This window comes from Brachycentrus maculatus, unplaced genomic scaffold (genome assembly GCF_059751285.1).
Source record: "Brachycentrus maculatus isolate JH-2025_06_01 unplaced genomic scaffold, ASM5975128v1 h1tg000089l, whole genome shotgun sequence".
NCBI classification, from domain to species: Eukaryota; Metazoa; Arthropoda; class Insecta; order Trichoptera; family Brachycentridae; genus Brachycentrus; species Brachycentrus maculatus.
Genome location: NW_028280843.1, coordinates 2,726,247 through 2,751,383, shown reverse-complemented (window position 1 = coordinate 2,751,383; position 25,137 = coordinate 2,726,247). Strand labels below are relative to the sequence as shown.

General features: G+C 30.2%; 1 long non-coding RNA gene across 1 annotated transcript; it reads left to right on the top strand.

Moving 5' to 3' along the window:
• The first annotated feature begins 1,891 nt into the window (after positions 1-1,891).
• On the top strand, positions 1,892-24,795 carry LOC148310738 (uncharacterized). Its single transcript, XR_015837373.1, has 3 exons — positions 1,892-2,041; positions 12,143-12,312; positions 23,529-24,795. It is a non-coding gene; the product is annotated as an uncharacterized LOC148310738 (long non-coding RNA).
• Positions 24,796-25,137: the final 342 nt, after the last annotated feature.

The following is a 25,137-nucleotide window of genomic DNA, read 5'->3' as shown; positions in this document are numbered from 1 at the left end:
ATTTAAAAATGTGATGTGACACACCAACAATTCATATACTAAGAAAAAAATATAATTTATTTTATACTATGAATTAAATAACATTCGGGGCGCGGACCTGACTTGGGAGGATGCAAAGGAGCTGGTAGGCGACAGAAGAGACTAGAGGCAGATTGTGGACTCCATATGCTCCCCATAAGGAGCGAATATGGAAAAATAAGTAAGTATCAATTGAAAATGACAAACACACAACACATTTAAAAAAATTAAAATATCTTGTTTAAAAATATGATAATTATTTATTTTATAATATATGTATGTTAAAAAAAAAAATATTCGATGATTCATAGAAAGGCTGCATTAAGGCCCAATATACGATAAATCGCAAATTAATTTCCTTTTAAACCCAGGTAACATTTAACGTAATTGATTTTTTTGCTTAAAACACTGTTTTTGTATTAAAAAAATAAGAATTCTTTAAAATAAATATAAAGTTTAAAAACAGGTGAAGAAAAAAACAATTATTTTTTTTCTTTAAATAAAAAAAACCAATTCCAATATGTATTCTAAAAAATGTGCGTGGAAATACGTCTGGCCCCTCGCTTAGTGAATAATATGTTTGTGATTACCCCCTTAAGAATTAGTCATTGAAAAATAATTCAATTTACATGTATATGACATATTTTTAAAAAAATAATAAAAGACATACTAAGATAAGTATATAAAAGGCTGCTTTTAGAATAACGTACGGTTTTTGAACTGCGTGGAATAAATTATTATAGTGCATTATGGGAATTCTTTATTCGCTCACCTTTGTATGGAATTATCACCGGTTGCATCTCACTTCGGGCAGAATTATTCGACACAGCCCCAATTTGTAACTTGATAATTTACCTGACAGTTTTTTAGAAGGCCCTTTTCCTTTAAATGGAATGTCGGCAAAATCTTTAAATAAGCGGACAATTATTAATGTTTTTACCGATTATAAACCTTGAGATATGTCCAAGATATAGGTATCACGCTGTAACAAATATATTAGGCAGAAAGGGTCAGGACCTAAAATGAAATTAATTGCATGGTAGAAGAAAAATAACTGAACCAATCATTTGTTTTCTTTTAAATGCAGCGAAGTTACAGAGATATGCCGTCCTCAACATGGAAATGTGTTATTAAAAAAAATAGGTTTTGTTGGTAAAGTTATGTAAATATCTTTAAAACATAAATAACGCATACAAACCGCAGTTAACCTACTTATATCTATATTAATATAAAAGTAAATGTTAGTTTGCTCTAAGCCTCAAATCTCCTTCCATCAATAAGCCAATCAATAAGCCAGCAACTTAATTTTCTTTAAACCCAGGTAACATTTAAAGTAATTGCATAGTTTTGCTTGAAACACCGTTGTTGTATTGGGAAAACAAGTCTTTCCTAAATATTTATTCGCCAAATTTCAATAAATGTATTAAACTAAACTTATAACCTGATTGCTTTGAAATTTTTACCTTAATTCGAATATGCGTGTGTTTTACCTATCACAGATAAAAACGTGTTTTTTTTAAATAGCTTTTTTGACCGCAATGGTGGCGTCATCTGTCGAATGTTCACAACACACGCAATGAACATTGCTCATGGTCGGCAACGTGTTTCTTGATAGCTGTCAAAATATAGTATACCCGCAAGCATTAAAAAATTGAACTTCACAGCACAGCCACAGTGATGCCTGTCCAGATAAAGCTAGATTTAAATAAAAAGTATTATTTTACGATTAGTAAAAAAATCATTATACTTAATATATTAGTACCTACCGTATTTTAATAATGATTAAAAAATATTTTACAAATAGAACCAATCTCAATTTGAAAAACCGATTTTATCATAATAAATATTTAAAAACAACTGATTCAGATTTAAAACTGTGAACTGTGTGTTATTATTGTTAGTATTTCAGGGACACAGCATGTAAAAATCGACAGATATTTTTGAAGAAATTAATTGTGAAGTAGAAAACATTAAAACAATTTGAAGCATTTGGCCGTCAACCATTGTTGAATAATTAACAAAGGTCAGTTCTTGTTCTTTCAATCAATTATTTATCCGTAACAATATGTAATAAAAATTATCTCTGTTCTAATGGAGTTTTCGTAGGAAATCACGACTTGCTTTGGTAGGCGGGCGGTTGACGATATAAATAGCGCAACCTTGGCGCAAAAAGCGTTCATATATTTCTGAGACATAATATCAAAATATACATACATGTACCATATTATGACGTATAAATGTACCTTTAGTTAAAATCAAATGCTAAAAAACTTAAGTAATCGTTTGGCAGGGAAAGTTTGAACTTTTCTCAACCAAAATCGTTTTTTATCAACTTGAAATATTTTTTGACATCTCATCAAAGATGAGGAAGAATATGGAAGTCTGGGCATTTACGGGGCTGACGACCGTCATAGGCTGGTTTAAAATGTTTAAAAATGTTTATGCTGGTTTAAATGAAAATGGTATTTTCTGGCGTTTCTCATGTGTGTGATTATAATCCAGGATTCGGACCTCACATACTAATATAAGAGTTTCTGCTTAATAAAAAGCTTCTTTACATCTCACCAAAAGATGTCTCTAGTGAAGTTCTAGTGATTCAAGAACAAAGTTTAAAGTGATCACTTAAACCAGCCTATGACGGTCGTCAGCCCCGTAAATGCCCAGACTTCCATATTCTTCCTAATCTTTGATGAGATGTCAAAAAATAAAATGAAAATAACTCCTGTAATTGGAGATAATCCAGATTTTGTGAACAAGTATTTGGACACACTCAAAATGTTGTAAACTTGAAATATGTTTATTCTCTCTCTTTATTAGTTTTTTTATTATTATTTGTATATTTTAATCTATTTATTAAAAAAACACGGGATTTGATAATATTTAAAAATAAATTAAATTGCGAAATTAAGTTTGATTTTTTTTAAAGAAAAGAGAAATATTTGTGTTTTCATTATTTCCACAAATATTTCAATTTCATACTATTTCTGTGAGCCTAAGCGGCTCATTATTAGAAATAGGTATCAAATTGTGGTAGAGTGGGTTCGAACCGAGAAACTCTGACTTTTTTGTCACGTTGACGTGACACGGTGATACGGTGTTTAAAAATGATGTGTAATGCATCAAAACTCGTGTCACAATAGATTTTTTTAAACAGTGGTGTATTTACCGAGTAAAACTTTTACACAAATTAAAAATCTAGTATTTTTGCTTTGGTAAAATGTCGATACCACGGTTTCTATAGGTACATGTTTTTAGACAAGTTCTATATAACCCCTAACAATACATTAAAAACATTTCATGTTTTCAAAGGCTTAACTAATTTTTATAGAGCTATTAATCTGAATACAAAAAAGCGTAGGATCCTGCAAATTGTACTGCCCTATCTGGCTATAAATATATTTTTAATGTACAAGATATATAAAAATTAAATGTCACAATTGACAACTTGTGGATTTCACAATCTGATTTGTTATAGACATTAATAATACTTTTAGAAAAAACACATGTCAATTTGGCATGACTTTTAAAGAGGCTATGCCCTAAGTCTTGCTATATACCATAGTACATGTAAATATCAGTGGCGAACTGCAAAAAGCGGATACAGTGGAATCCCGGGAAATTCGAACAAGATTATCAAGAAAAACATTTTTAAATCACGCAAAGACTAAACACGTTTAAAATTACATCAAATTATTAAATACAACCTTATTTTGTTCGAAAATTATTGAAAAGTTAGTAAAGTATACAGTAGGTACTGTAACTGTTTCGCTACTCAAGTACTGTAATATTAGATTGAAATGTAAAAAGTTGCTACTAATATACCCAAAAAAATTACGTCAGCAGTATTTTTGAGAGCTAAATAAACGAGAAAAAACACAAAAGGAACACACACACACTACACTGCATTTTTCCACATAAAATCGGTACTGTATTACACATTTCTCGGCTAACTTTTCCAAATCCGAATAGGCCACATCCCCAATTAGTTAAAATTATCACATTTTAAAATTTTCAAAGTATAGATCAAAACATTTTACACATAATCATTGATCGTTGATCAAGCCATTTTTGCGCTATTTATCGTTATACATAAATACTTTATTAGTATTGAATTAGGTACGATAAAGCGTCATATCCGGTTAAGGAAGTTTGGAATTCATACAGATGTTCTTTATTACAAAGAATCTGGTTCCGATAGTCAAGGGTACTGGATGACGTATACAATAGTATTTGTGGTTTTCACGCCCGGATCTGACGTCACCAAAGGACGTCTTGTGACCCCAGACTACCTCGCAGCAATGACAGTATTTTACTATACCAAGATTTTTCTGATCATACTTGTATCATTAATGATACAAAAATCACACTAATTAATTTGAGTCGACTAACGAAATGCGGTTTTAATCGTGATTCAATTTGTTGAGATTTTTGAAAGAAAAGAGACGGTTAATATCTTCATAAATATTAACGAATATCGAAATATGGACTAACCAATTAAATATATATATTTTATATATATATATATATATATATATATAAATATATATATATAAATATATATATATATATATATATATATATATATATATATATATATATATATATATATATATATATATATATATATATATATATATATATATATATATATATATATATATATATATATATATGTATATATATATATATATATAAATATATATATATATATATATATATATATATATATATATATATATATATATATATATAAATATATATATATATATATATATATATATATATATATATATATATATATATATATATATATATATATTTTTTTTTTTATTTTTTTTATTTTTTTTTTTTATTTTTTTTATATATATATATAGGTTTTTTTTTACCACGAAATAAAGGTTCTATTAACCTAAATTAAATGCTTTAAATGAAAGCTAAATGCCAATTCGCAACCATTATGTGTGAAAATGCAGATCGACCATTTCATTAAATGAATCGATGAAAAATTTAATATTTAAAAAAATATTAATTTTTAGATATGAATTTTAGGTAATATTTTTTGGCATTCTTCTATTGTCCTAGTTTTCATTCAACAATATTTAACGTCTTGTGACTAGGTTAAATGAGTACCTACTGGTATTAGACCTTCATTGCCATAATCATTGCTCTATTATCGTTTTCTTACCCAATACTTCTCTATATTGAATTTTTTTTTCCTAGCTTCCTCACTTGCAATTTTACCAGAAAGTATACTCTACTTTTAGATTTAAAAAAAAATGGGAGCGGAGGGCTGGTCACTTTGTGTCATATAATTAACGATCAAATTAACGCAACAGTGATCTGATGGGGTGTCCTATGCACTATCCAGTGGAAGTAGGGGCAGAAGTCGTATCCCTCGCTGTTAGTACGGTATTGCATTATTTTTGTTCTTCTTCCTCATCTGCACCGAATGGTGCATAGGGTATTGCATCAAATTGATTCAACATTAATTTGATCGTTTATTATATAAAGGCAAAATAATCAGTTTCACACTTTGGGTACCAGTCCAGGGTAATACGAAATAAATATTGAACTGAAAAAAAACTCAATTAACAACATTTTGAGTGTGTCTAATCACTTGTTTACAAATCTGGATTATCTCCAATTATAGAAGTTATTTCATATTATTTTTTGACATCTCAACAAAGATGGAGAAGAATATGGAAGTCTGAACAACTAATTGCACAGACTTCCATATTCTTCATCATCTATGTTGAGATGTTAAAAAATAATTTGAAAAAAAAAACTCATTTATTTTAACTGGTAATCGAATCGGGGACCTCCTGTACGGCGCTCACCATTACAATACGGAGGCGAATTAAATTATGTAGGTAATTATGCAGATTCGCAAAATAAGAATATAAAAAAATTGTGGTTGACATTAAGAACTATACAGTTTAAATAGGGAAATAAGGTTCGTTACCAACTGAGCTACAATCTACCTTAATATGTGCCGTTTGTATGTTCACTCCTGTACGTGACGAAGTCATAAAATTATGCATACAGCTACTGTGCAAAAATCACATTTCTTAGAAATTTGATATTTATTTTGAGAAAGTATGACCAGATAGATGTCAAGGGTGAAGTTAATTCACATTCTAAAGCCGATCACGCTCCATGGTCGTATGAAACCGCAGGATCTGCTTCTACGTAGATTAAAAAAGCTGTCTTTACACGATGTCCGAATGCAAGCTGCATACTTTGGAAAAACCCAAATAGGGTCTTCCCACGTAGTATTACTACAGCGAGCCTCTTCTTAGTCACATTGAGGTCAATGTTAGTGGAATTAGAACATTTTGTTTAGGTACTTCTTGAAAAATTAAAATCATATTTAAATTTTTAATTTTCTTAAAAGTACATAAAGTTTATTTAAAAAAAGTAATTTTAAAATGTATTGGAATATAGTGGATATTTGCAATCATTGTATTTAATTCATTTTTTAAACAAATTGATTATGTAGAATTAGACCAAGAATGCAAGATTAAGATAGCATTATTGATAAAGTTAAGAAAGGTGTGTTGAGATGTTTTGGCCATGTGAATCGAATGAGTGAAGAAAGGATAGTAAAACAAATTTATGAGGCGAATGTGGTCCGTAATAGAAAGCAGAAGAAGACCAAGGAAAACTTGGCATGGTCAAGTTTTTCAAATACTTCAAGATCCTGAGTTGGAATAATCGGCGTATTTGTATGAGAAGATGCATGAATGTGGAAGAGGCGTAGATTATTTGAAAAGCCAGATTGGTTTAGCGTTCTTTTCTCTCTACCTACCCCTGTGGAGATGCAGCGTGTTGATTAGTTAGCTAGTTTTAGAATTAGATAATTTTAAATTTGGTTTGTAACAATAGTGTGTTATACTAAAAATTTAATTGAAATATTTCGAAAATTTCAAGTCCACACACTCATTTTACAAAAGAGCGAAATTGTTATTTTGTGTACATTTACATTTACAAAATTTTAAATGTGGAATTAGAGCTTTTTAATTTAGGTACTTAACAATGGTTTTTAATTTTGAAAATTAGGTATGAATAATGTATTACAAAAACTTTTTTGAAAACGTACACTACCTAACAAGAGAACAAAAAAAAACATAGGATATTTACAAACTTCGTATTTTATGCATATATTTTTTTCAATCAAGCACGCAATTTATGAGAATTGGAGTAAAATTAATGTCATCGAAATAAAACAAGTGAAACTCAACAAGTTGAATATTTTTTACTCAATTCATTACATAGCTCTTTCGTTTATTTTATAATCTGTTTTCATTTTATTAAGATGAAAGCAATGATAATAAATGCATTTCCGTAAACCATTGAAAACGACGTGACTAAAAACGAAAACAGCCATAATGATGTCCAAAAGTAAAGGTGATATTGATCAATTGCTCGTCGTTGAATTAATCTGAAATTTCGCAAACCGAATACATAAATTGTATTTTTTGTAAAAGTTTACAATGAAACAAATGTTTTTGAGGTGCTAGAAATAATTTAATAAAGAAATACGTGGAAACAGGATTTTTTTTGTTTTTTTTTTGTTTTTGGATGCTTATATTTATATCAATCTAGGTATATGATATATTGTAAAAATGGCGGGATTTGTTGATAATATGTAGGTACCATGATATTGATAAGAAGAAGTGTAGGTACTAGAAAAGGTCATATTTACCTAGAATATACATAATAACCACTAAAATTAAATATAAAACACGAAAAAATGCAAATGATAATTTTTATATTACAATTCTAAAAAATATGAAATTACCTATTGGTTAACAGTTTTCATGTAATCTGATTGAATTTTATTTTTTTATTTTTTCAAAAGTAACGACAGAGTTTAAAAGAGTTTTCTAGAGTTTAAAAAAATATTTAATCTCGTTTAAAATAGATTTTGTGACTGGTAAATTACATTATTATTCATTTTCATAGTCCAGTATTTGGAATAAATGATTACCATGTGTAATAACTGGATTCGGTTGCCAACTCGGCCGGAGAGCAAATACACTTATTTGCATAATTAAAAAAAAAATCTCTAAAAAGTACGATTGCTGGTTTAATGAATGACTTGATTTACGAACAAGGTAATGCTGCAACAAAAAAAAAGAGGTTTGTGTATCACTAAATGCAATAAGGAAATAAGCGACGAAAACTTTAGAATTGTAAAGTGTGGTGGAAGGTATGAGTCAATTTCCTATTGAACAAGTGCAATAAATTTGACAATAAAAAGGGTGAAAATAACTTTAGTATACACATCACATATTTTTTGTTTGGACAACATGTAAATAATGGTTAGAAAAATGTTTTCTTAATAATTTCTGAGTGGGAAAGATTTATTACTGTGGGTTTTCTCGTATGATAATTGCTAGAGTATATAGATATTGCCTTACTTACCGTGATTACGCTTAACTCTGGTCCAATCCTAACTTTGTTCCAAATAGCCGAATGTACGAAAAACCATGTTTTTAATATGACCGTGTAGCCATTAAATTAAAAAGCTTATTTAAAGACAACATATGTTTTTTAAAGACAACATTCAACCAACGCGTTGTCATTTGTAGAAAACGTTTTACTAGGTATCCTTCTATTTAACATATTAGGTTTTTCGTCCGTTCTGTATTGGATCACACATATTATTTTTTAGTTATAAACTGTCAGTACGAGTTGGGTATCGAACCTTACTTTCAAATAAAGCTAAAAACTTTCCAAATCATAGTGTTTCACAATTTAATAGCGGAAATATTTGACGGACCATATTTTTGTGATTCATTATAAAACTGTAGTCCAAATTTTACGAAGATAACTTTAGTATTTATAAACAACAAATATAAGAATTAATACCGTCTTTTGATCTTTCGTCACGTTATATACCTTATCGAAACAAAATATGATAAAATGGTTCATTTTTACACGTAGTAAAAAATGAGAGCTTTTGGACCAAAGTTCCAGGCAATTTCCGTACCTAGCCAGAAACACGTTTGTTACTCATTTCAGTAGTTCATTATCTCAGCATGCAAAAAAAATATTCTAGAAGTTGAACGACCAAATAAATGATTCACGTAAAAATTCTGGACGTCGGGATGGCCCCACCGCAAGAACCTGAGTATGATTATGACATTGGCTAAATATAAACTATTGAAATAATGGATGTTCTAACTTGGTAGTTGTAGGTTCGACTCCCACGCGACAGCCGCGGCCGGAACAGAACCGACGCCTCAGGGTTCGGAGGAATTCCTCACTCTATGAGCCATCATCACTAAATCTTATTTTATGACGACCTTTCAATAAGTGCAAAGTCATGATAGTTAAAAAAAAGTTATTAAATCTATACGTCAGACTCGAGCTGCATAGACAAACCTTTGAAAGTGTGTATACCTATATTCATTTACCATTATTATAGTTCATATATTGAGCCAAGTTAAGGAATATTGTTAAATACAACTGGATGGATTAAATCCTGCGTAACGTAATATAAAAACTAATGTATTTAAACTTTAAATTTTATGTAAAAGGATTAATAATTTTAAAATAACGTAATGTGTTCAAATAATTTTTTTAATGTTCTTAATGGAAATATATATATATATATATATATATATATATATATATATATATATATATATATATATATATCTATATATATATATATATGTATATATATATATACATATATATATATATATATATATATATATATATATATATATATATATATATATATATATATATATATATATATATATATATATATATATATATATATAGAATTTATCAAATTTATTTACATATTTATGTTTTGTGTATTTTGTCACAAACGTGTTTTAAAATATACATTAAGAATATGTTTAGAATACCTGTTTTTTTTATCCATTAAAAAAATCGTAATGCAGTAGTATATCAATTTTATATGATCGTTGTTTACATATCCTGTTGACGTAAGTAAAGGTAGTGTGTGATGTAGTTTTAGGCATATTGATGACTTAAGGTTCAAACCAAACTTATTAGGTACCTGTCAACCGTTAATTAAGCGTGTTAAAATGTTTACTATTGCAAACATTCATATTGCACACGGATTTATGAAAATAAATAATTATCTCGTATTCTCTGTTACCATCTTTGTTGATCTGAAAATTTGAAATAAATTTTAACGTTTCTTTTATGTACTTTACAAAAGTGTTAAAAATCCGAACTCGTTCTTGTTTTTATGTAAATTAAAATTTACAACAAACTGTTGGGAAAATTGAAGGCTGCGATGATGTCGGGATAGGTCATTCAGATGAGTCACTAAGAGAAGTAAGATTGATCGGTCAATCCCTATATTAATTCTATTCGTCCAGTGCCACGACTCTCAACTGTCAAGGGGACTCTCAACTTTGAGAGCTCTCCATCTTACTCATCAGTGACCATTCTCAGACGACTTGGGAAACAAATCCTCAAATACGATCACACGGATATAAATTGATGCGTTTGTTGAAATAAATTGATTTAGACATACATTAATACTTGAAAGATGATAATACACATTGGCATTATAAAAGAAACCCATCCGTATTATGATATAATTAATATAAATTCAAAATAGATTTGTAATATAGGTAGTAGCTACACAGTGTATTTTATATATATATATATATATATATATATATATATATATATATATATATATATATATATATATATATATATATATATATATATGTATACATATAAATCTTCATTCTGCTTCATATAAACCCAGTGTTATCTTGATCGTTAACACACGAAGGAAAGGTGATCAACCCTCCACTTCATGTACCAGTCCAGGGTAATATTGAATAAATATTAGAGTGAAAAATCAAATATTATATATTTATTTAACCCCGCCCCTGGGAATCGAACCCGGGACCTCCTGAACGGTAACCGAGCGTGCTGTCCAATTAAAAAAAGGAAATATAGTACTAGGAACCTTCATATTTTAATGAGCTTAATAGCAATGAAAATTACTTACAATCAATAATCAACAATTAATATTTTTTTCTTCATTTATTAATGTTGTAGTTGGGGTATGGATTGCAGATGTAGATTAAATAAAAAATGTAATGCTTAAGTATCTATTACCTATAGATACGCTTTACTCTCTCGGAAATAAGATAAAAACAGTAATTACAAGATTTTATAAAAAAATCGTGAGTTTTGCTTACAGAAAATAAATAAAATGAACGCACAACCTTCAACCGCCCGTTAAGGACATAATTCTATCGGTTTCAATTACAAATAAAACAAACTTAATTGTTGTTTAAAATTATTTAAAAAAAACCTGGTTAGGTACATATTAGCATGTTTTGTAAAGTATAAGTACATCAAAGATTGAATTAAAAACACGTGTAAAACGTTCGCATCGTTAATCAAATATGGAATATAACCATAGTTTAATTATAGTTATATCACAAAAAAATATTCAAATATCGCTCACTCCTTTCAAGAACGTCATAAATCAAAAAACTTGATTTTTCAGGAGAACGTTTTTAATGTTTAAAAATATAACACAATGTATTAAAAATATACATCAAGCCACTTATTGAACTTTTTACTGTGCAACAGATCTTTTTAGGTAAAACCTGAAGGTTTTTTCTCCATTTGAAAAATATTCAATATATTCAAAAAATAATGAAACAATACCTTTTCTTCAAAATGTAAAAACAACATTTTCTGCCCTGTAGCTGGTAAATATTAAATTATAAATATGCCTCTTTTGCTGGGATAAAGTACATTTTCTGAGCATTCCGAAAACATGCACAACTGAAAATTGACGGTTTTTTATTTATGACGTTCTTGAAAGGAGTGAGCGATATGTAAGTGAGCGATTATGTACTATATTGTTATTTGATTAGTAATATGGGGCGTATTATAAATAAAATTATTCGTTTAGTATGGCAGATTGGCAGATGGATTTTGTGATCCTTGCTACTTTTAGCTTTTATTACTCCTATTATCATACTGGTAGTTTAAGTATTTTGATTTATTACCTGTGTGTCTAAATGTTAATTTTAAATACAGCTGACTGACTTTATACGAAACTAATCATTTAAAGATTATGGATTTTTATTCAAAGATCATCTAATTGACTGAAGAACACGGATCCCTTTGGATGATGTACAGAAATGTATGGAAATGAAACGTGGAGTTTGTAAAAGATGAAAAAAAAATAGACTGAATCCAGTCGAAATGCGATCCCTCAAAACGATCAAACCTTGGATAAGGAAATAATGCAACGTGAAAAAGGTATATCGATAAAATTAAAAAAGATGTGTTGAGATGGTTTGGTTATGTGGAACGAAAGAGTTAAGAAAGAATGGTAAAACAAAATTATGAGGCGAATATGTTTAAAAATATATGCAGAGAAAGACCGAGTATATGTTGGCATTTCGGAATATTTCCAATACTTGAATGTAGTCAGATCAGGAGTCAAAATAATTGGCGGGTATGTATTAGGCGACACATGAATGTGGAAGAAGCGAAGTTTGTTTGCAAAGACAGATTTGTGTTGCGTTCTATTCTCTTTTCTTACCCTTGCAGGGAGCGGCGTGATAGCTAATTAGTACCTCAGTTTTTAACATTAAATGAAAAATTGATTCCGTTAGAATTTAGCTACCTACATTTTTTAAACGTGAACATCGGTTGTTGGCTCGACAGAATATAAATTTATTGATAAAGATATTTCAAATAATAAAAATATAATTTTATCTTTGCATCAAACTGACGTTACCAATAAGCTTATGTCTCATAAATATTTTGTAACGTCATATTTTAGATTTAAACTAAAAATAATTATTTAAATATCTCATAAATGCATAATAATAAAACATTTGTAACGGGATTTATACAGATTAAAAATGCAAATCTCGTACAGCGGTTATTGAATAAATTCTTTAAACCTTTATATTGTAGTACATTACTTAAGTGCACGATTCCTTTGTAAACTGCATACTTATCTATTAAATTTCGAAATTAATCCGCGTTATCTGTGAGATAATCGTATTTTTCGACAGTAATATAATAATAATTACGAAACTTCAAATGATAAATGCGTTAAATCAATTGGAGACATAAAATCTCTTATGTGTAGTCTTGGGTTTAAGAATTTAAGAAGGGAGCTTTTATATTATAAAGTCACTTGTATTTTTTTTGTTACTTTATGTAAAATCATACAAAAATACATGTCTAGATAACTTTCTTTATAGTTTGCCATTCACTTAGTGGGAAGACACGACGAAGTTGTAAATGAAAACACTTGTTTTTTACCACTTGAGTTATATTTATTTTTACGACTAAACTCTTAATAATTTATTGTTTTTGGCTGTATTTTATTATTAATATTATGAATATTTCTTTATAATCTATTTTTGAATATTTTTGAAAATGAAAAGATTTTTTGTCCCTTTTTTGTGTTTAAATGGCTAAAAATAATATTTGTCCGCCTTCGTAGTGTAATGGTCAGCATGTTCGGCTACCGTTCTGGAGGTCCCGGGTTCGATTCCCAGGGGGGTCAAATAAATATAAGTGATTTTTTCACTGTAATATTTATTCAATATTACCCTGGACTGGTACCTGCAGCGGAGGGCTGATCACTTTTCCTTCATGTGTAAACGATCAAGATAACACTGCGTTTATATGAAGCAGTGCCCTACGCACCATTGGGGTGCGGATAAGGTTTAAAAAAATATATATCATGTTTACTCTGACAAAGAAAACATTTATGTTTCCCTTAGTCTTAAAGCCACATATGTAGTGCTTAGTTGAACAGTACCTCAACCGATTTTGTCTCGTTGATTAGATTTGTATAGATAAAATAATAATTCAATTTCATGAAAAATACAAAGAATTCCTTTGTACATAAAGCACGTTAAATCTCTCATTCCTCTCGGAGGAAAATAGAATATTAAACTTCATCCCACGCGCTTGAAGACTCACCTCTGAATTTAATCATTTAATAATAACTATCTTGTTAGCGTAAAATTTTTCAATGTTGATTTAATTAACGGGTATTAAATAAAATATAAGAGCTGCTTACAAAGGCAACTGCATGTGATGAAACAGCCACAGAAATATTTCCATGGTGCAATTCCGCACTTAGCGTAAGAAGTATGCAGCATTCTTTGTAAATTAACTCGGATTATGTTCTCCTAATAAGAAACCGAATAAGAATGGAATTGAATAGTCGTATTAAAATATGAATAGTCCAACAGAATATTAACCATTGCATTCGTAAAGGCTATTAGTAAAACGATAAAATGGTGTCGCAATCTCTGCATTTTTAAATGCATTAATATTTTTATTTCAACCATTTAAAACTGCATTTAAACTTCTTTAAAATGATTTAATTAATATAAATACTTTTGTTTTAATAACATTTTAATTATAACTGTTTGATCTGTATGAAACAGTTGCAAATAACGCATCTGTAGACGTCGCTTATTTAAGGAGTATTTAAAATTTGCGACTACCTTAAGCTTTACATACACAATACATCGGCTGTCCAAACTTAAAACACAGTAAGGGACATTTTTTTTGTAGTACGTTTTTTTTGCATTTTTGGACTAAGTAGAATCTACTTAGTCCAAAAATGCAAAAAAACATACTACAAAAAAAATGTCCTTTGCTGTGTTTTGAGTTTGGACAGCCGACATATATGTTGATTCCAAATGAAAGACAACGTATAATATTAACTTTTTTCGGTTGTAAATAATACCTTTTTCTATTACTATTAATTACTATCACTATTTTCATCAACCTAATAAAAAAGCAGTATACAACGAAGTCCTTCCAACCCTAATCTATGGAAGTGAATCATTGAGTTGGCAAAAAAATGCAAAGCTGAGATGGGCATTATCAATAAAATTAAGAAAGGTGTGTTAGCTAGTTAGTTAGTTCGCTCAACTTCCTTGTGAGAAGGATAAAATAACAAAAATGACATAGCCATTGTTCCTGTTCTGCTTTTTCTACAGACTTTATCACCTCATTTTACTTTAACATGTAGTAGTAGCTTCTTCAAGCTATTAACTCGCCAAATAGATTCCACACCCAAAACTATCATCTTGCCTTTTTAAAATTAACGATCAAGACAACACTATATCTATCCAAAGCGGTTTCCTGTGCATCATTGATATCTCTACTTATATAATAAACTGTGTCTATGTTTTTGTTCTAGTCCTCTATATAGAAATGTGACTAACGGGTATCTGTTAATGTTTTAGTTAAGATATTCGTTACTTTTTCTCGATTTATGCTTCTATAAGTTTTTTTTTATGTCGTATTGTCAAATATATTAGGAGCTAGATATGCGCAAAGAGTAACCACAATGGCGTGATTAGCTTAAATGATCGAATCCAAAAACCGAGACAATTAACGATTTATTTTTAAGAAGTCGTAATTTCTTTCGGTTTTTAATTCGATTGCACACGCCTACCTATAGGTACGTATAATCCTTTACACGTACATATGTAGTTCCAGTCACCAGTCTCTGTTAAAAAAAGTGTTTTCATACTATTTAACGTCTATATTGTATTTTTATGCGAATATAATCAGTTGTGCATACGTTTTCATTAAACTGTTAGTCGTTTCAAGGCACACAATCGATGATTTAAATACTTTATTAGTTAATGATGTCATATTTTGTGGGAACAATTTAATCGTTATTAACCAATAGACGAAAAACACGTAATTAATTATGTTATGTTTTAACACCTAAAAGAGTAATGGGAGTTAAGAGGTTAGTTTGTCCTTGAGGGCTGTGCATCGTAATATTATGAGATTGGCTGATTTCAATACATCAACATTTTTTTATGAAATATAATGCACAATATTTTGGGTGTGTTCAAATCCTTGTAAACGAATCAGAGTTTCTCTACTTATTTTTACATTTCGACCTCTGAACATAGATGAAGAAGACTTCATGTTTTCAGGCGTCTCTCAGTATATAAAAAAATAGGTAAAGATTTTGCATACACTTATACAAAAGGGTCTTTGCTGAGCAAAACCTTACTAAAATCAACCATTGATAAATCTGCAAACGTGAGAATTATGTGATTGATGTATTATTTAAAAAAAAAACACGTTGTGTTGTTCTCAATCATGGGTAGAATGGTGAATGTTACACATGCTTAAAGTGATCATTTAAACCAGCCTTTGACAGGTCGTAAGCCCTCACACACAAACACACACACATACACACACACACACACACACACACACACACAACACACACTCTTACACAAGCGGTGCGTATACTGCTTCGCATTAATTGTATCATGCAATTTCAAAATGCGCACATTATCGTAGGTATGCGTACACTTTCAATCTTCGTAGTGCAATGGCTATTATGGTGTGTTGGTAAAGATGATGAGGAAGTTCCGGGTTTGATTATCGTAAAGATCTTTTTGGTAATCCCATAACTTTTCATGCAAGTATAGTGTTAAATACCATATAACGCACGGAATCATTAAACTAAGCTCGTTAGCAGGGACGAAATACAGAAGTCTCCAAAAACGGTCCAAATTTTTACACTGACCTCTTAATTCACCTCAATTCAGGAAACTAGTGTGATTAATTAACAGATCATTCTTCTTCTAGATTTAGATATTAACCAAATAATAATTTCCTGACTGACGTAATAATCGAGGTATTCGGCATTTATCCTATATTTTATTGTCTAAATATTCTTTGTACTCTGAATTTTATTACTGTAACCTATCATGGCCCATTGCCTTTGTACGCCGAATTATTATTTTCAAGCTCGCTTCTTGTAACATTCGAGCACGATATCGCCTCTCCTTTCAAATATCATCAATTCTTAGGAATTTTTATTGACGGAGCACTAATTTTGAAGGACTTATGGTGAATTAAAACATTGAGCTATCCGGTTCAGACCAAAATTATTGCTTCACTCAAATAATTAAAATAAAATACATATTATAAAAGTAACTACAGCAATATTTGTGATGCAAAATACCACTAATAGTAGCGTACAGTCGGATATATTGTATTGGCCATTTTAGTTTAACAAGAAAAACGGATTTGTGCGCATTTTTCAATACTTGCGTAAACTAGCATTGATTCGAATTCGTAAATGTCCATTTATCAGACCTTATCATATTATGGTCATGCTCTACTCCATTCCATGTGGATAAAAAGGACAGTAAATTAATAATAAATCGATTCAGTTTTTAGAGATGTACCGACTAGTTGGTAAAAGTCGGCTAAGCCTTAGTAACCGGTAGCCGACTTAGTCGACTATCCGGTGTCGGCTATCAGCCGCCGATTAGTCGGCTTCATAGTTAAATTATTAAAAAATGAATTAGTATAACACTATTGCCCATACAAAGACAAAACTTTGTAAAAAAACTAACGTTTATTATTATAAAATAACTGCAATAAGCGAAATATGTATAATAACAATAAAAATGAGTGTCAATTTACTTTTTTACCTTATTAATATACTGAATGGACGTTATATTGTAGTACAAAAGAGTTTAATTATTCGCTTGTTTTCAAAAATTCTGACCATTAGTCATTTTAAAAATTCGAGAAATCCAGTCGCAAAATGATCGGCCGATCCAACAATCGCGAACCCATGGTATTTTTACTAATTTTTCGTATTGTATTCTAAAACTAACAATATAAATGAAGCATCATTTTTCGACATGAGGGTGTTTAGAGCATAATTAGAAGTATTCATATGGGAGTTGTCGAGATATTCCGAAAAAACGTTTGAATGTAAAAATAAACAATATTTACAATTATAATTTTTTTTAAATGTTATTACCATTTTAAAGTTATTTAAAGACAGTTTCAAAACCGTGTTTATTATTCTGTAATGTAGCTCGTTCTTTTGGAATTAAAAATCCATTCGTCGATTTTATCAGTTATGTTCCCAGCACACCCGAAAATACAAAAATGAGGATACATTGTAAGTAATGTCATTTTAATCCTGATCACTCATTCGAATCAGAAAAATTCAAGATGGTTGCCTTTCAAGGCGCTTATGTAAATGGTAAATTGATATATTCTCGTTACACGGCTGAAATTATTATTATCATCACGCCAAAAGGTTCGCGAAATAACTTTAAAAATGGGCATTTACAATTTCCATTGTATGCTAAGTGCTGCAAGTCATCATGGAGTGCTGAGGGACAATATATGTAATTCTGATGACGAAGGTTAGTGCTTCAAGTGTTCACATAGTTGATGGGGACTGCTCCACAAAGGAAGCCGAGAAAAGATATCTCTGGATGTAATTTACGTTTTATATTTGCATGTTGTAAAGGTAATACAGACTGAAGGAAACGAATCCTATGTTAATAATAAAATAAAAACGTTGTTATGAATATATTGGCAATTTTTTGACAGATTCACACCATTTTTTATGTTTTAACCAAAATTTTCCTATCGTAGTCATAATATTTGTGACATATGCAAAGAAAAACTAGTCAAATTGAATTGACGATTTTTATTATTATTACAATTTATTCACCCATACTTAATTGCATTGTGACATAATACACATACTTATGTATGCATTTTTTTTTACCAAAGTATAGACATATTTATTATTACTCCATATAAAATTTATTTTAGTATTTCAAAATAATTATATAATAAAACAACCACTATATAGTTTTCCCACTTTTATTTTATTTGATCAGTGACTGGGTTTTGTCGTTACAGACATCAGCAGTCTGATGATGTCGGTGACGACGAAACTCAGTGACTGGTCAAATAAAATAGAAAGGAAAAACTACATAGCTGTTTTTTAATGAAAACAATTAAGTTCCAACAAGAAATGTCAGTACAAAACGTAAAAATCTTTTATAATAACAGTTATTTTATTGGATATCTGTATTTAAAAAATACAACGATCGTTTTGATAAACTTGAAATTGAACTTTTTTATAAAAAAAACGCATTTGGTTAATTATTTTAATGTGAGTAGATCTACCGTTACAAAAGTTGTACATAGAACAATTTTTTATTTCGAGGCAGATAGGTACTTAATATAATTTTTTGATTAACCTGAATCTTTTCGTAAGTACCTATTTACCTTCAGATAAATGGTAATACTATTGTATCAACAATCTCTATGTTTTGACAATTCTATCAGTAAGCTGATTAAATTATTGAGATATAATATAAATACAAGAGCCACATAATGAAAATGTTTTAGTCGGATATTGGTTTCAAGTTGAAAGAGCGAGGAACTGTAGCAGACCGGTAGGATTATGACAGAGATTAACGCCCATTGTCAAGGGTATGGTATTACCAGATAAATTGTGTGTCAAGTCATTGTGACTCGGAGGTCAGAACAGTCACTCTCAATCGGAGAGCAACGATTTGTCTATGTTTCCTACAGCGAGTTTCAGCTATTATAAAATGACCCAAAGCTAATTATTTTAACCTCTAGCAAAACAGGTTTAAACGAATTTAGATCAACTGTGCCTACTCACCGAGTTAAATAAATAAATAAAAATAAAACAGTCACAATCATATGCTTTGAATAACGTTTAAATGGATTTTTTTTATTTGATAGTTATTGTAATACTAGGCAATAGCTTTTGAAACTGTCAGTGAAAAATAACTTATTGAAAGTTGATATTCTACACGTTTTGTGCATTTTGATAAATACGTATGTATGATATGGATGCTTTACAAAAATTCGAATTTTAAACTTAAAAAAATCATAAATTACCTATTTCTCTACCGTTTTCATTAAAATGCAAAATATTGTTCCACCCAAATAGAAAAATATCTGGACAGTTAGTAACATTATGTGACACGTAGACAAAAAGCTGTAATGTTAAATTGTTGCATTTTTGAAAAATTATTCATTTTACTTTTGTTCAGAAAATATATAGGTACATCAGCTTTTTGTCTTTATAACATTTATTTTATTTTATTGGTTTTTTACATAATTAAGATGAATAGCAATTTCAACTATCAAATAAACACGGTAACCTCACATAGCTTTTGTTGTTATTGTGTTTAACATTTAAATTGCTCTCTCGGAAAATTAACAAACTTGCAATTAGTACGTTTGCCCTCTGAAGCATCGTAGGTTGAAATAGGAAAATAAAAAGAGATGGATGCTATGATACGACAAAATACCTACTATGTTATTTATTTAATATCTTTCATAAGCATTCTATCGTTTTTTTTATATGAAAAAAGAAGGAAATCTGAGTATCCCAGGGCTTACGACCTGCCATTTGGTCATAATTCTGCCCATCATTGAACATCAATGTTGCATTATAATTTTTGGAACTCGTACATATGCAATGGTTTTGGATCTATTTCACATGTGGGTGTAGCATTTCTATGGATTTGGAAGTCTGATACATTTTTACACAAATACAGCTTGTGAAAGGGATCCAAGACCATTGCATATATATGACTTCCAAAAAAATGTGTCTCACACAATAAACAATAATATTTTAATGTAATAAGTACATAATATCCATATAATAATTTTTCTAACCCTCATCCACATCCGATGGTGCACAGGTTACTGCATCATATAAACGCAGTGTTATCTTGATCGTTAACACACGAAGTAAAGGTGATCAGCCCTCCACTTCAGGTACCTACCAGTCCAAGGTAATATTGAATAAATATTACAGTGAAAAAAATCATTTCGTTAATTAATTCGGCAGTCACTTTGTGGTAAAATCCATCCTTTTTTAGTTAATGTTTTACTTAGTAAATACCACTATTTCTTAAAATCTAATGTGACGCGTGTTTCGATGCATTCCGTATCATTTTCAAACACCGTATTTTTAAAATGATGCGGAGTGCATCTAAACACGCGTCACAGTAGATTTTAAGAAATAGTGGTATTTACTAAGTAAAAAATTAATTAAAAATTCACGCTATTTAAGCAATCATATTTATTTAAGCATATAATTAAGACACCGATAAAATAAATGTTTTGCTTCATTAAGATTGTGATAAAATAAAATAAAACTTTACATACGAAGACCACCCGTAAAATGGTGGATCATTTTTAGAGAAGATTGACACCACCTGGAATTCATTAATGTTTTCCACTTAATGTCATCGGTGTGGTACTTACGGCCGCGTATAGTTATGTCAGGAATTTGTAACAATAGTCGTCACATTACTAATATATCTCGTATGGTAACACTGCCTTTGCTTGTACATATATAATATTATTATTGTTCTTCCGGGGTCCGGGTAAATCCCTCCCATTAATAATAAATAATAACAATAATGCCGGCACAATGACTGTCTAAAATATGATCATCCTTGCCATATTAGAAAAATTTTGACGAACTATTACCGCTGATTTTTTTTTGCAATTTGACATTAAGCTTACGGCTTTGTACATAGTTTCATATAACAATTACTCTGGGAAATAATACTAACCGCAATATTCAAGACGAATGTACGGCAAAACGTTCAGCATTCAAATATCTATCATACAATGTTTTGCCACCCATTTGTCTGAGAGACCGCAATTCAACTGCATTCAGTCTAGTTTTTTTTGGCAACTCCGTGATCCATCATGCACTAGGGTCGGAACCAGGACTAATGAAGGATGAAATTAGACTGAATGCAGGCGAAATTCACATCTCATCTCTCAGACATAAGTATGCGGGGTAAAATGTATGATATATGTTGGAATGGTGATATAAGGAAAGAATGCAAGGCTGAAATAAACGTTATCAATTTAATTAAATAAAATGTCTTGATATGGTTTGGGCGTGTGAATCAAATGAGTCTAGAAATAATATAGATACAAGCTTGTGAGGCAATAGAGATTGATAAAAGAAACAGAGGAAGACCGAGGAAAACTTGGAAAACTGAAGCGGAGGGCTGGTTACCTTTCCTTCATGCGTAACCGATCAAGATAACACTGCGTTTATATGATGCAGTGCCATATGTACCATTGGGTTGAGGATAAGGGTATGAAGATGTATGAGGAGATGCATGCATGTGGAATAGGCGAAGATCATTTTGTAATACTACACCATATTATAATATTTTTATGTATTTTTAATTCATACAATTAAACAATATGTGTCACGTAGTAAGTAATGTATGTATATATGTATATCGGTACATATTTATGAAGAATTGATTATTCAAAGTGCGCGTTAGTTTATTTTGCATAATATTTTACCATAATGTTGTAAGTTGTGTTTCAAGAAGAATATTGCCAATTTACAACTCAAGTAACATAACATGTTGAAATGGGACATTTCTAGAACAAAAATAATATTTTACTCATCTTTCGAAAGTTTAATATTTATGAATATTATGTGTCTATACCAACCGGATAGCTCAAAACTCTAAGGGCGTTTGTCTACTACACGGAATTACACGGAGTTTTACCGTCCAGCACGTCAGTTAGCGTTTTAAAACGACGATTGGCTTGGATTGGCTTGTGCTTTTGTCCATCTTTTTTCGGATCGTTGCTCTTGATCGGAGCGTGAACACGTTGCGCGTAAATTCGATCACGCTAAACTGTCGTAGTCGCTTTCATTTTTCAAAACCGGATTGCCGGACGGTCAAATTCCGGGTAGTGGACTATCGCTCTTTGACCTACTACGACTACTACCATCACGCCGTTTCTCCGCAGGGGTAGGCAGAATGGATGGTACGCCACACTCTTCTGTCCTGACATACACACCTCGCCTCCTTCACATCCATACATCTAGTCATACATGCCCTACGATTACGCAGACTTTTGACACCACCAGATTTTAGGTTCTGATTGATCTGATCGTGCCAAGTCTTTTTCGGTCGTCCTCGTTCTATTTTCCCGCTCACATTCGCCACATATATTTTCTTAATCATTCTCTCGTTATCCATTCGCTTCACTTGTCCATACCACCGTAAACTCTAAGATCAATACACGTATTTTCACCTTTATTATAACTAACAGTCTGACCATCACGCAGCTTTTCGCAGGGGTAGGCAGAGAAAATAGAACGCCACACCAATTAGTCATTGCAAAAAATCTTCGCCTCTTCCATATTCATGCATCTCCTCATACATACCTGGTGATTATTCTGACTTCTGACCTGACCACTTTCAAGTATATTATTCATGTATATTATATTAAACTTTACTTTCGAATGATCATGGAGAATTTGGCAGCCCATTCGAAACTCAACAATAAAGATTTTTAGAGACACATCAGGATGGATGGATAATAGATGATGGAAGTACACGCCTGCCTTCTTTCTGCCTTCTATGTATTTTTAATTATCTTTCATGTGTATGTATGTAAGACATATTGTTTTTTCCCCTTGTCTTAATTGTACGCATATTATGTACACATATATATATATATATATATATATATATATATATATATATATATATATATATATATATATATATATACACGTTGACACGGTCCAGGGTTCAAAGATCCGAGAGGACAATATTAATATTGTGATGTGTTTTTCTTACCACTTATAGGACGAGGAATCACCTCCGCCTCACGTTATTTACGACCAAGATAATACTGCATTTTTTATGCAAGTTATTGGAGGTGGAAGAAAAGTGATTACCTTTATTCTTAAATGAAATGAATATTCTTATAACTATAGTTTTACTGACTGATAATACGTAAATGTATGTAATTATTGCCATCTATTTACTGGTCAAAAATAATAAGGAATCATAATAAAATAAAATTTAAGGTTTAAATGTTTTGGGTCACCGCGCACCCATACTACACGCAATTTAAAAAAAAAAGATTGTCACGACACTGTATGAATTTGAAATTCGAATCGCTTAAGTCTTAATTCATAATGACAATGTTTCTCGAATTCTAATGGACCACTGTATAAACTTTAGCTCCCTTAAGTTTTTGTAGCCTTTTTGCTAAACACAACAAAATCGCGAAAATTGTATTAATTCGGATCAACATGTTTTCTTTTTTATTTGTTAGTTGGATCATTGGTAGTTAGATTCATATTTTCGGAACTTACACATTGTTGTGTAAGCCGACATTATCTATTATCATAAGATGTTATCCAAGTCTATTTTCATTGTAAGACTAAACTAGTCTAACAACCAATCTAATCTAACCAACTAACTACAGGGCAGAAAGTTTGTTTTTGCATTTTGAAGAAAGGGAATTGTTTAATTATTTTTAATATATATTTTATATATTTATAAACTATTTTTTTTCATATGGAGAAAAAACTTTCAGGGTTTACCTAAAAAGATCTGTTGTACAGTAAAAAGTTCAATAAGTGGCTTGATATTTATTTTTAGTACATTTTATTATATTTTTAAACTTTAAAAACGATCTGAAAACTCAAGTTTTTTGATATATGACTTTGTTGAAAGGAGAAAGCGATATGTGACATATAAATCTATATACCTTAGCATTAAATATTCATTTTATTTTATTAAAAATATCATCAACAGTTTTTTATGCCACCATTGTACAAAAATCGTTAGCATTATTTTTATAACGTGTTCATTCCTATACATCTTCTGAAGTCTAAGTGGCTTCATATTTATTTTTAATACATTTTATTATATTTTTAAACTTTTTTGATATATGACGTTGTTGAAAGGAGTGAGCGATATGTACATACATACGTTGGTATTACGAATTCGATACTTTTTTCTTGTCATTTAAGTTGCAATCGACAATTTATATGCAGCAACGGTGCAGCCCGAGTCAAACATAAAATAACATAACGAACCCATAGTTGGATGTATGACCGAACTCAACTGCATTTCGGGATTGATTCTCAGTGTCTGCAAAAAAAATATGTGGACGCCTGATTTATATATCATTAAATAGTTTTTTCCCCATAATAATTCTTCCTTGATTGCTGGCAAGCTGAAATACCAACATACATATATTGAGTTATTATTTCTTCAAACTCTGTAGGTATTTTTTTTTTAAACATGAATATAAACATGTATAGTAAGTCTCATTTCATACTATGTGTACCCCTTACGCGTTGTTGTGGCTCAGTTTGGTCAAATGAAAAAGAAATAATACATAAAATACACATATCTAATGTTTAATATCACAATGCTTGCGAAACAATAAAATTATTTA